The sequence below is a fragment of the Arachis hypogaea genome, chromosome 12 (assembly GCF_003086295.3).
Source record: "Arachis hypogaea cultivar Tifrunner chromosome 12, arahy.Tifrunner.gnm2.J5K5, whole genome shotgun sequence".
Classification (NCBI taxonomy): domain Eukaryota; kingdom Viridiplantae; phylum Streptophyta; class Magnoliopsida; order Fabales; family Fabaceae; genus Arachis; species Arachis hypogaea.
In genome coordinates, this window is record NC_092047.1 from 86,232,881 (window position 1) to 86,242,680 (window position 9,800).

General features: G+C 36.9%; 1 non-coding gene across 1 annotated transcript; it reads left to right on the forward strand.

The window, feature by feature from the left end:
* Positions 1–4,947: 4,947 nt before the first annotated feature.
* Positions 4,948–5,053, forward strand: LOC112731946 (small nucleolar RNA R71). The gene has a single exon (XR_003167693.1). It is a non-coding gene; the product is annotated as a small nucleolar RNA R71 (small nucleolar RNA).
* Positions 5,054–9,800: the final 4,747 nt, after the last annotated feature.

Sequence of the window (9,800 nt, forward strand, 5' to 3'; positions counted from 1 at the left end):
GCCTCATGGCCATGCCTAGACCTTTTTCACTTATGTATTTTCTACGGTGGAGTTTCTACACCCCATAGATTAAGGTGTGGAGCTCTGCTGCTCTTCATGAATTAATACAATTACTACTATTTTTCTATTTAATTCACGCTAATTATTCTCCAAGATATACTCTCGTACTTAATTCAGTTAAGTGAGAATGAAGGGGTGACCCGTGACAATCACCCAATCTTCGTTACTCGCTTAGCCAAGGTCGCGTGCCTGACAACCACAAAGCAATCTACATGATGTTCAACGTAGTCATTGGATGACAGCTGGAGTATATTCTCTTGGGTTTCTAATCTAAGATTAGAACCTTCGTGGTATAGGCTAGAATTATTGGCAGCCATTCCTGGGATCCGAAAAGTCTAAACCTTATCTGTGGTATTCCGAGTAGGATCTGGAAAGGGATGACTGTGACGAGCTTCAAACCTGCGAATGTGGGGCACAAGTGACAGTGTGCAAAAGAACAATGGTTCTATTCTGATGCTAGCGGGAACCGACAGATGATTAGTCGTACGGTGACAGTGCATATGGATTTTTTTTTCATCTGAGAGGATCATACAACTTGCCATGGAAGGAGGTAACGCATGGTTGGAAGAAGGCAGTAGGAAAGCAAAAGTTCAGGAGCAATAAAGCAACTCCAGACGCTTATCTGAAATTCCCACCAATGAATTACATAAGTATCTCTATTTTATTTTCTGTTTTATTTATATTTTAATTATCAAAACCTCATAACCATTTGAATTTGCCTGACTGAGATTTACAAGGATGATCATAGCTTGCTTCAAGCCGACAATCTCCGTGGGATCGACCCTTACTCACGTAAGGTTTATTACTTGGACGACCCAGTGCACTTGCTGGTTAGTTGTGCGGAGTTGTGAAAAAGAGTTGAGATTACGATCGTGCGTACCAAGTTTTTGGCGCCGTTTCAGAGATCACAATTTCGTGAACCACTTTCCTTTTCGGTCAAGCCTGTCTAGCCTCTGAAGTATCTGATGGAGCAGTTGGTTTGTTGAAGGTGCTTGTGATGTGGAAGGAGAAGGAATGTCTTCTGCTGGTTCTGTGCTCCGGTTTATAGTGGCTGTTGGAGGTCTGATATACTTCCCGTTGGGGACGTATTGATCATCTCGTGGAATCATGGCCTTGGTATCCCCAACTCTGTAGGAGACTCCGGCTACTGAGACTAGATCTGAAACTAAAGCGAGAAAAGGTAGATTGCCCGCAATCTATACGTGTCCCGTAGCATGCCGAATGTGTGTTAGTAAATTGAGGTGCTGGTCTGTAAGGATACACCAGAGTAAAACTGCCATGTCTGCGGTGAAGAAGGAATCGTGAGTGCTCAGAAAGACGTAATGGGACATGATCTGTGCCCATACTCGAGCCTCCCCGGCAACGGCGCCAAAACCTGGTGCGTGGCAGAAGTTAGGCCAATTAAGAGATTATAATATAGTAGAACAGCGTTGTGAGTATAGCTCTTAACCAGCTAAAATCCACCTCACCAATTTAAAAAGGGTGTCACAAAAATTTTAGAATAGAAAAATACTGGGAGTATGAATCCCAGGTCGTCTCCCAACGAGTTGCGAGAAAGTATGCTATTTTATTAATTAGGAATTTTCTGAGAGTTTTGAGAGTTGAATAATGAGCAATTAAATGATTGTAAATTTAAGCAATAAAAATAAACTAAGAATAATTATTGATATTCTAAATAAAAAGCCTTGACTGGGGGAATGATTAATTGGAAGTTTTATCCTTGTTGGGATCCCTTAAGTGCAGTATTAAAAAGGTTGTTGTTTTCACTTAGTTAACACTTACTAAATAAAGGAAAGTCAAGTAATTAAGCTAACCCTTATTCGCAAATCCTAGTCCTCACCCTTGGGAAGGTCTAGCGTTAGTAAATACAGAACTAGCTAACAACTTCCAGTTTAAACAGCACTTAAGCCTTCCAACTCAAGTGTCTCCTTTTAATCAACCCCCATGTCAAGTATGGAGTCTACTCCATTGACATGGATATAATACTCAGAAAAATATAAGAAGACATAATAAATTAATTAAGATAAAATAGAGACTAAAAATTAATTAAAAGTAAAAGTAATCTTTTGCATCAACAATCCATGAAAATAATCCAATTAGAACTCTAAATAAAATAAATAAGGATATGGAAGAATAAGGGACAGAGTAAACAAACTAGAATAATGTCTTCAACGGAGTTAATGACTTCTTCAATATCCAAAAGCATAAAACTAATTGACTATGAATGTAAAGAGAACCTAGAGGGGAAGTACTCCTCTCTAAATTCAGATTTAAAAACCTAAAACCATCCTAATGAGAATATGTGAATTGTATCTAAAGTTGTGTAAAGAAAAGTCTCTAATCTCCCCCCTCCACGAGTTTCTGCATGTTCCCTTGCTTTATTCTGTGTTTCTGGGCTAAAAACTGGGTCAAAACGCAGCCCGAAATTGCCCCCAGCGTTTTCTGTTAATTATGCAGATCGCGCAGGTCACGCGTACGCGTCGTCCATGCGTTCGCGTCATTCAGCGATTTTCTTGTCACGCGAGCGCGTCGTTCACGCGTTCGCGTCATTTGTGCGGACTCCAATCCACGCGTACGCGTCAGGCACGCGCACGCGTCACTGCGATTTTCTCCATTCTACGCGTTCGCGTCAGCCATGCGCTCGCGTCAATGTTCGCTGGTCATCTCCTTAGTTTCTTGTGTTCCTTCTATTTTTGCAAGCTTCCTCTCCATTCTCTAAGCCATTCCTACCCTATGAAGCCTGAAACACTTAACACACGGATCACGGCATCGAATGGTATAAAGGAGAATTAAAATATATTAATTAAAGGTCTTTGGGAAGCAAGTTTTTAATCATAAACCAATACTAGGAAGGGATTATAAAATCATGCAAATCATATGAATAAGTAGGTAAAGGCTTGATGAAACCACTCAATTAAACACAAGATAAACCATAAAATAGTGGTTTTATCATGGCTCTTGATCGTGGGCTTTCAATCGATAATCCCGAGCTAGTTGGCCCAAATAACTAGGTGATAAAGCACCCATTGGATTCAATTATCCAAGCCTCTCCTCGACATAATTTCACTACAAGCACATAACTAGGTTTTTCTTTTCCTAGACATCGATGCCCAGAGCCTCTTTGGGCTTCTAAATGTTTTATTTATAGGTGACTCTTTATAATGGGCTTTCAACCGATAATCTCGATCTAGCTGGCCCAAGTTATTGGGTGATGAAGCACCCTTCGGATTTAATAATTCAAGTCTTTCCTTGAAATAATAAACACCACAGGCACATAACTAGGCTTTAGTCATTAGTGCTTAGAGCCTTGTTGCTTTTTGAATCTTTTGATCCTTTGATGTTTGGATCTTTTTCTTTCTTTCTCTTTCTCTTTCTCTTTTTTTTTCTGTTTGATTTAAGGATTGTTGAATATTTGGAAGCTCATAACACTCTCATCTTCTTCCATATCAAGGATTACAAAGTCTGTAGAAAAGATGAATTTTCTTACTTTGACCAATAAGTTTTCCAGCACTCTATGGGAAAATTTTATTGATCTATTAGCTAGCTAGAGGGATATCCTTGTGGCCTTTACTTCTTTAATTTGTAACCTTTTTATCATAGACAATGACATTAGATTAATACTTGCTCTAAGATCACATAGTGCCTTCCCAATGGTGATTTCTCCAATGGTGCATGAAATTTGAAAGTTTCCTAGATCTTTCAATTTTTGTGGCAAATTCCTTTGAATGATTGCATAGCATTCTTTGGTGAGAACCACTGCCTCATCTTCCTTCAGAGTTCTCTTCTTAGTAAGCTATTTCTTCATGAACTTTGCATAGAGAGGCATTTTCTCCAAGGCCTCTGCGAATGGGATATTGATTTGTAATTTCTTGAACACTTCCAAAAACTTGGAGTATTGTTGTTGTTGACTCTTCATTTGCAACCTTTGTGAGAATAGAATCCTAGGTGTGTACACCTTCTCCCTTGTATCTGCTTAGGGTATTTGTGGTAGTGGTGTATGCACATCTTCCTTTGCTTGCTTTTTGTTCTCCTCCGAGGGTTTCTCAACTTCTTTGCTCATTGTGGGTTCTTTGCCAATCACCTTTCTACTTCTTAGTTTAATAGCCTTGCATTCTTTCCTAGAATTTGGTACTGTGTCACTTGAAAAGAAGTTTGTGGGTTTTTCTGCTAATTGCTTAGCAATTTAACCCACTTATACCTCTAAGTTCCTGATGGAGGGCTTTCTGATTCTTGAAGTTAGCTCTTGTCTTTTGCATTAAATTTCAGGTTTGTTTCATAAATTCGGAGTTTGTTTGAGACAGTTTGTTTATGATGATCTCGAGAGGGGAAGGCTGTTGAAGATTTTATGTTTGTGCTGGTGGTGCCAATTGTTGGTATGGGGTATTAAAGTTTTTCTATCCTTGATTTTCCCACCCAAAGTTTAGATGGTTTCTCCAGCCTGGGTTGTATATCTTTGAGAATGGGTCATTTTGTAGATTTCTTGAAGGATTTTACATATAGTTTACTTGCTCCACAGAGAGTTGTTTATCCTTGAATAGTTCACAATCTTCATCCTGATGAGCTCCTCCACACAAATTACATGTTATGACTTGTGTTCTTAGGGCTAAGACTTGCATGTGCCCCATTTGTTTCGTGAGTGAGTTGATTTGTTGGGACACGACTTTGTTTTGTGCCAAAAGTGCATCCATTATGTCTAGCTCCATCGCTCTTCTTTTTACTATCCTTTCATTTGCATACATATAATGATTGTTAGCCATTGTCTCTATCAACTCTAGAGCTTCTTCGGGTGTCTTCCGATATAAGGATCCTCCAACTGATGAGTCAATTAGGGTTCTGGAGGCATGGGATATTCTATCATAGAAGATTTGAAGTCGCAACCACTCAGGGAATGCATGATGAGGGCATTTTCTCAAAATTTCTTTGTATCTCTCCCATGCTTCATAAAGTGACTCTCCATCCTTCTGGGTAAAAGTGTGAATATCATTCCTCAACCGAGCTAGCTTTTGTGGTGAGAATGCGGCTAGGTTTGGATTCCCTTTTTCTGTGAAGAATGTCACTTATTTATATCCTAGGTTTACCTAATAATTTAAATTCAAAACTAAATCTTATCTCATCTTTTAGGAAGAATAAGATATTTAATAAAATAATTTAAATTCTAATTAAAACTAAATCAAATCAATTTATATTCTAACAAAATCTTCCACAACTTTGATCTAGTTTGCACCTTCCAGGGGAGTGGGCTTCAATCGGTGTTGCACTTAGGCCTTGGCGTGACACGCCAATCTTGGTTGGACTTGGGGGCAATGAACGCCTAGATTTGGCGTGGCATGCCCTCTTGGTGCACCTCAGTTGATGGCGTGACATGCATTGGAGCGGCGTTACATGCCACTTTCTTCACTTTTTAGGGGCGTTACATGCCCTTACATGGCGTTACATGGCCTCTTTTGCTTGGGGGCGTTACACGCCAATGTGTGGTGTTGCGCGCTTGGTTGAGAAAGTGGCATGCCAACTTGGGTGGCGTTACACGCCACTTCTTCTCTCTAGCCGAAGGCGTTGCACGCCACTTGCATGGCGTGGCACAAGATTCTTCTTAAAATGGGAGGGCGTTGCACACTTATAGTGGTTGCGTTACATGCCTCTTGGTCTTGGCTTGGGGCATTGAATGCCCTGTTGTGGCATTGTACGCCACTCCTTTAGGCTTGGCCTTGAATGTGCTTCTTTTACTACTTGGTTTTCTTCTCTTTTACCTAGAGTTTCTTGAAAACACTTGAAAAACATATTAATAGCAAAGAGTACCTTACATCAATTGGTTTAGATGGAAAAAACTAAAACGTACTCTATGAAAATATGAAAATAATGCAAGAAAAACTACTAACGCATTAGTATTTAGTATTGTGAATGCTTTTTCAAGCTTTAATGATAGATAGAAAATCTGTCGAAAAGTCTGATTCTAGTTACTGACAGAAAATCTGTCAGAAAATTTGACGCTAGTTACCAATAGAAAATTTGTTGAAAAATCTGACGTTTTTAGCAAAATGGAAGAGATGATTACCAAAGAAAAATCTATCGATAACAGAAAAAAATCTGTCGATAAATTACTGATGGAAAAAATCTGTCAGTAAATAATTTCTGACGAGGCTTTACCGATGGACAAAATGCATCGGCAACCAAAAATTCATATGTAATGAAGACCAAATCTATGTATAAATCCATCGATAATAAGGAATTTTCTATAGTGTAATGGCTTGGAAATTCTGATAATTATGGAATGGCTAATGGGGGAAGAAGAAGAAACCGAGCACTGCCACTAGCTGGAGTCTCTGGCACATACTCCTTGGAGGAATCACTCTCATTGGATGACTTGGTTTTGGCAACATAATCCAAATTATACTCGTTCTCCTCTTCCTCGAAACCATATTAGGCTCGGCAAAGTAAATTGGTTTTGTCGCTATTAGGACTGCCTGTGGGATCGAAGTGGACGTTCCAGCACCACCACCTATGTCACGAACCGCAACATACCACTTCATTACATGTTGTAACATTAGCGTAGTATGTACATCAAACATTATACTCACATACTTATCAGCTACGATCCAAAACGTCCTGTTAATAAAACCTACACTAGGCAACATTGATAAGAATCTATATGCAACTCTCCTTATCTTCTTCAAACTTTTTTTTCCTATGTTACTCAAGATAACATTTTTTAGTGCATTTAGAGAATCAAGATGGAAAGTGCCCAGCATCACAGGTGAAGTGTACGTAAATATCACTCCTTTGTCACTATTTTTATGATATCACTGGGACAAACTACCACAAAAAAGCTAATTACTAGCCATTTGTACGAGGAAGAAGGAGAGAGAATAAATAGTAGTGAGATGGATCTAGTGTGACTAATGGTTGAGCTAAGAAGATCCTTATATAGATTTTTTTTTATGTAATTATCTATGCTGTAGAGACTCTTAGATAATAATATACGTATTCCAGATACACTGTCATTAAATTTATTACTCCCATATCCCAGGTACCCAGTATCCAGTTTATAGACAACTTCTCAGTTGTGTCATATCCCGGATGCACTTGATTTTCTTTTTAAATTTATAATATTCTAAATACGAAGTATTCGGTTTATATTATTAATGATTTTTTTGCCTCTATATCCAGGATGTGTAATGTGTATCTGAAATTGTAATTTTTTTATTTATTATACATTTCGATAAATATTATATTTATTTAATTTATATAAAAAACCTAATAGAATAATCATATATTTTTTTACAATAATTTAATTAATTTTTTCATGAATAATAAATATATATTTTAATATAGTTGATATTTTGAGTTTATATAATATAATTGTACCAATATATGACAAAAGTAGGCAGAAGGTAGTGACATCTGGCTGTAATTAAGTCGACTTTATAGTGAGATACACAATCATATATAGGTATTAGTAGATACACAAACTAAGCAAAATAAATATCATTATAAAAATTTAAAGGCATACATAAAGCATATTGTTAATTGATTTAGAAAATAAATATATTTACTCTAATTCATTAATTTAAAGTCTAGACATTATCTTTTCATCATGAGGCAAACAAATTGGTTGGTAATATAAAGACTATTTAACATAATGTCCAAGACTAAAACAAAGGAAATCAAAAAATAAAATAATATTATATATATTTGAACAAACATAAAAACAAATAAATAAGTACCTTAGATTAAGGAAATAATCTCTATTACCTTATTGTTACGAGATGTTATTTGAAATCAGATAGAAATTTAGACTTTGATGTATGTGAGGTCTAGACATCTTTGGATGATGGTTTGAATTTGTTTATCAGGATCGAAGTTGCTCCGACGTCCTTGCCTAAAACTATGGACGGTGGTGAAAATACCTGCAAGGAATTTTGATACATAAGTTAGCCAGAATTTTGACAAGTTTGAGTAGAATTGGATTAGAAAAAATATCAGAATGTTAGGGTGCTTATAGAAATGTAGATTAGACTTAGCCATCCTTTTCAACATAACTTCAGATAGTAGTAGATGGTTATTCGCTTTCACAGTGAGAGGTTATCCGTATGTCTATGGTGGTTATCACCTTAGTAGTGATAACTGAAATAGTGGGAAGAACTTTTAGCTTACTTCTTAAGTTAGGTTGAATATGAATATGGAGACTTTTATTTTAATAGTTCGAGACCACATGGATAGGGTTGATACTATTGGGCCGAGTTATAAAGAACAATCCAACTTGGGACAATAGGCTCTTCGATTAGATCATATCATTAGGTTCAGGTATGAACACCTATAAATTTTATTTTATTTTATTTTATTTTATTTTTATAAAAATAGTTGATAAATTGATGGTTCTAAAAATCAAACTGGAACTAATTCGGTTTCACTTTGAAATAAAGCTGTCTTATATTTGGACTGGTGGTGAATCACAAAATCATTTAGGGACTGGTGAATCAGACCAAACCAAAATCCTGGACGATTCTTGTATTTGACAAAAAAAATGTGAGTTTTGGCATTTAAAAGTAAAAAAAAAAAAGAAGAAGAAAAAGGCATCAATGAGATATTGAGAGACAGATCTGGTGTAAGACCCTACCACATAGAGTTTTATGCCTAGAAAGTAAATCAGCGATAGCAAGGCGTTACGACATCTAAAAGAAAAATACATACTTATATAGCAAGGATAGTATAGCTAGGAGCCTTGAAAGAAAAAGGTACGATCAAAGCAAAACTAAAAAAAATGCATCGCTCATGAAAAAATGATAAGACAGAAAGCTTATACCGAAGCCCAAAAGATAGATATATATACAACCCAAAATATTTTCCAAAAGCCAAAATATAAATCCTGTTGCTCCAAGTCAACCTCTAGGAGGGACAATATACAACATAAGGTATAAAAGTGGAGAACAAAGTACATAAACTAAAACAGAATATAAGTCCCAAAAGATAAGTCTTCGCTTCTAAGAAAGCAAATCCAGCAGGCTTAGCGAACGTGCCACGTCCTACATCAGAAAACAACAGAATATGTATGGAATGAGAATTGAGAGTTCTCAGTATCATAAAGGTGCCCGAATGGATAATAAATAATGTCTCGGAAAGCCAGAGGCATTCCAAAACTCCAACAACCCATGTTTATATCCCAAAATTTTCACTAAACCAGAATAGAGTAGGGATGGCAACGGGTCCCCAGGAGGGCGGGGACATGCCCCCCGCCCCCCGCCTCCAAAAACCCTCCCCGTCCCACCCCATCTCCGTGATGGGTAACGGGAACCCCGTCTCCGCCGAATATTAGGATATCCGCGGATATCCACGGGGTTTGGAGGAATTGAAGAAACAAATAAGAAAAAAATTTAAAAACAAAAAAATCTAGTAAACAACAACAATTTCATAAAAATCTCAGTATTACGATCCAATTTTACAGTAAAAAAAAACTAAGAATCCAAACCCTAATTCCAATTTTACAGCAATAGAATCTAACTCCAATCCAAATTTATCAATCAACAAAATCCAAAACCTCAACATAAATCCAATTTTTCATTAACAGAATCAAAACCCTAAATCTAAACCCAGTTCACGTAAACAGAATTTAAACCCTAACTCCAGTGTCCTAATTTCATAGCAATTTCATCAATTAAAAATAAAAATATATGTTAAAATCAATTTAATCAATTAATAGAAACATCCAACTTATTGTAAGGTGGCTGGCCATAGAGACGGAGCAC